The sequence below is a fragment of the Parasteatoda tepidariorum genome, chromosome 4 (assembly GCF_043381705.1).
Source record: "Parasteatoda tepidariorum isolate YZ-2023 chromosome 4, CAS_Ptep_4.0, whole genome shotgun sequence".
NCBI lineage: Eukaryota > Metazoa > Arthropoda > Arachnida > Araneae > Theridiidae > Parasteatoda > Parasteatoda tepidariorum.
Genome location: NC_092207.1, coordinates 92,551,537 through 92,555,553, shown reverse-complemented (window position 1 = coordinate 92,555,553; position 4,017 = coordinate 92,551,537). Strand labels below are relative to the sequence as shown.

At 26.0% G+C, this 4,017-nt stretch overlaps 1 protein-coding gene across 2 annotated transcripts in view; it reads left to right on the top strand.

Annotated features, from left to right (window-relative positions):
* The first annotated feature begins 331 nt into the window (after window positions 1-331).
* LOC107455273 (cubilin-like) overlaps window positions 332-4,017 on the top strand; it is a 164,507-nt gene continuing 160,821 nt past the window's right edge. The window contains exon 1 of one of the 2 annotated variants that reach the window (XM_016072780.3): window positions 332-626. The gene's annotated coding sequence lies outside the window, so the exon portion shown is untranslated. The remainder of the gene's footprint in view (window positions 627-4,017) is intronic. The other variant, XM_071180200.1, reaches the window with a different exon arrangement.

Sequence of the window (4,017 nt, the reverse complement as noted above, 5' to 3'; positions counted from 1 at the left end):
TTCGAAGTGAAAATAATACAAGATGTTCATTCGTGATAAGTTCTACGATCTAAAAAGACTAAAGCAAACAAAACTACGGAATTTTTAGTCTTTGTGGCAAAAGTAAACTTAAGAATGAAAAGATATTCAGCAGCAGCTTGCTTTTTCTGAAAAATATGGAAGGAAAAGAAATAAAAAGATGTATACAAAAATAATAAATTAAGCTGCAAAAACGAGTCCAAGTATCTTTACACATTTGTTTTCTGCAGACGGTTCCAGCATTTACGTTCAATCTAAGGGATCTGGCAACGAATTTAGGGAAAGGGGAAGAAAAACGACGTCAGCGCCCTCTGTATTTTCAGATGTGCGAAAAGGGAATGTGTATGCCATCATGGCCGCCGGTTGTACAGAGCCTTGGAAGATAGCTCCACTGCATAAATGAAGGAGAGATTAAAAGAGGAGAAAGATTCGGTATCTGAAAACAGACTTTTCATCCTGGTGTTCCCCATCTTCTACCTTGTATGTCTCCCAAAGTCACGAAGGCGTTCCTTAATCTAGATTATATTAAATACCATGGGCTGGAGATTTACCAAAAGACCACTGTTTGCAAGATTTCGCCCGGCTTAGAAAAGAACCGTGAAAAGCAGGTTAGATTAAAATTTATAAGTTTTTGAAATTAATTCTATCAAATTATTTCCTTCAATATAAAGCTTTAAAAATTTTTCATTTTAATCATAATGTAATTTATTACTCCAAGCATTTTTTTTTTATGTTTGAGAAAAAATAGTCTACAGTTTGCAATCATTTGAAAAAAAATAAAACAATAAACTGTAAACACATTTGAAAATATTGAACCAAAATTATAGTATATTTAGAGATATATATATAGTATATTTAAGAATACTCTTGTAAAGGATTTTAAAAAAGGAATGTTGAAAAGTGTTTTTCATATCACTTTATTAGTCATAGAAATTGTTAACCCAAAAAAAAATTTTTTTTTGATTAATTAAAGTAAAATATGAGTTTGTGATTGAAAAATATTTGTTGTATTTTCTCAAAAAAATTTATATAGTTGTTCGTAAAATGTATTCAATTTTACCTGTAAAACTGGGCCTACAGTAAAAGGAAATTATTACTATAATCTATTTCTATTTCTAATAATTTTAAATATAGATGTAAGACTATCTATAGCAAATAGATGTTATCCTTTTACAGATTTTACAACTTGTTAAAAATAATTCAATATAATCAATTTTCAAAGACTATAGATAGTATTAAAAATACTAAAGCAAATTGATTCACATAGAAAATTCTTTCTTTTAGGCGAATGCACAGTAAAAGAAAGATACTATAAGAAGAAATTTAAAATATTTAAAATAATTACTTATTTAAAGCATGAGTTCCAAGAATTGTTAGGTATCTATTTCGATTTTTAATGATTTTAAATATAGATATAAGACTATCTATAGCAAATAGATGTTATCATTTTACAGATTTTACAGCTTGTTAAAAATAATTCAATATAATCTATTTTTAAAGATTATAGATAGTATTGAAAATGCTAAAACAAATTGATTCACATAGAGAATTCTTTCCTTTAGACGAATGCATAGTAAAAGAAAGATACAATAAAAAGAAATTAATATGTATTGAGAATAATTATTTATTTAAAACATGAGTTCCAGATTTGTTATATATCTGTTTCAATTTCTAATGATTTTAAATATAGATATAGGAGTATTTATGGCAAATAGATATTATAATTTTACAAATTTAATTGCATGTTAAAAAAATACAAAATTTATTTTTAAAGATCATAGATAAATCCTTCCCACACAGTAATTATTATTATATTCCTTCTTTTAGGTAAATGCGTAGTAAAAGAAAGATATAGTAAAAAGAAATTAAAATATAATTGAAATAATTATTTATTTAAAACATAAATTCCAAGATTTATTATACATCTATTTCAATTTCTTTTAATTTTAAATATAGATATAGGACTATATCTTCACCACATTTACTACTGAATAGCATGGTAATAAAACCATATTTTATAGTTTACTTTTCTTTTTTTTTGGTACATAAAGCAAGATACACATCAGCATGGTAAATTTTACCAGATTCTGGCGATTTTTCATTCTTTTTTTCAGTGCAACATCATCTAAATTTTTATTCAGTCTTCATTCACAATTCCTATATTTTAAAGTTTGCGAAGCTTTTGGGTGTTTTGACTTTTTCTGATAAGATAAACCATTGATTTTTTAACTTTTCCCTTGCAATGATAATTTTGGAGAAAAAATTTCATTTGTAATTGGATAAGTCGAATATTTTTTCATTATTTATAATTGGATGATCGGAAAGAAATTTTTCTTTTGTGAATTCAAGGCTTTGAATAAAAAATGATAAATTAATGATTTATATGGATATATCTAAGCCCACAGTACGGAAACGATTCTAAAAATTAAGACATATGAATAAATTCAGTTTATGTCATCTATGAGGCCTCTAAACAATTTCAATATTTAATTTTTGAAGAAAAAAAATTATAGTTTTTTATTAATTTTTAAGATATATTTTCAAATATTTGGAATTCAAAACAATTTTTAACTTCAGCATTATATTCTATTTATCATCCTTAAATTCTGAATTCTCAACACAAGGAATTCTTATCTAAAATATCAGTGCGCCAAAGAAACGTGCCACCTTTATTAACTTTTGATCTAATGATCGGAACTTCATGTTCTAGGTAACGCCAAGTATAATAATTAATTAGTCTAGACGATATTTTAAGTTACGAAATCAGACACAAAAACGTATATTCTCCAAATAAACATACTCTTTTTTCAACTGATTCGGAATTCTGACCCCCAAAATATAGGGTACAGCCGCAATCTAGAATTTTGGTCCCCATAATTCGGTCAGGAGATCGATCCCAAAGTTTAAACCCCTTAATGTTAATTTTACTTTTTGCGTATTTCGCCATATCTCGAGAACTTATTGAAGCGTTTTGAAAATTTTTTACAAACAATTATAAAATTCGTTTATCCAAAGATAATTCCATGCAGAAAATATATTTCAGTAAATATTTGAAATTTTTCATATATAGTTTGGGGGTCAGAAGTTTGAATCCATCGAAAAAAGGGTATGTTTATTCAGAGAAAGTACGTTTTTGAGCCTAATTTCGTATTTTAAAATATCGGCCAAACTAATTAATTAGCATATTTGAGGTAACCTTCTCAAATCTTAAGGATTCAGTCCCAGAACATGAAAATTTGATCATAAACTAAAGTTATTCAGGGTGGTCTGACTTTAATTTTTCGCACGGTATATTAATATTAAATCTTCACTTACAGTCTCAACTTAATCATTGAATTATGTAATTTTTACATTCTATAATCATAATGAATAATTATTATTCCATCTGGCTTAGAACATTCTTAATCTATTACTAACATATTTAAAAAATTATTTAAGATAATATTTTATTATATTTTTATACAAATGGATTTATTTGGTAGTATTCATAACTAAACTTCATTTTCAGTTGTTATTAAATATGAATTTATTACCAAATTTATCATGTATAACATAAAAAATTCAGTAATTGCGAATAAATGTCAAAAAATAAATGAATCAAGCATTTAAGCTTTTAAACTATTAAAAGGATTCAATGAAACAATGTCTGGAGTAGTCAAAAATAATCTATTCAAATTGAAATAAAGTTTTCGGGAAAGAGAAACTGGAAACTTGTTGATTATGCTTACTTAGCAAAACTTACATTCCAAGAATAATTCTTTGGACTTTTAAAAAACTCTTGAATAACTTCAGACGTAAGGTAGCATTTATATTAGACATTTCTGCAGTTTATTTTAATTTTTTGAGCAGAGAGTTATTCTTTAAAGAATCCTTAAATTTCATAATTAAAAGTGTACGATTTTGTTAGAAGCTTAAATGATCTGATATAAGGAAATAGAACTTGCTGATCTAGTAACAACAATAATATATATCTGATCTAATATATAGTATCTTTACACA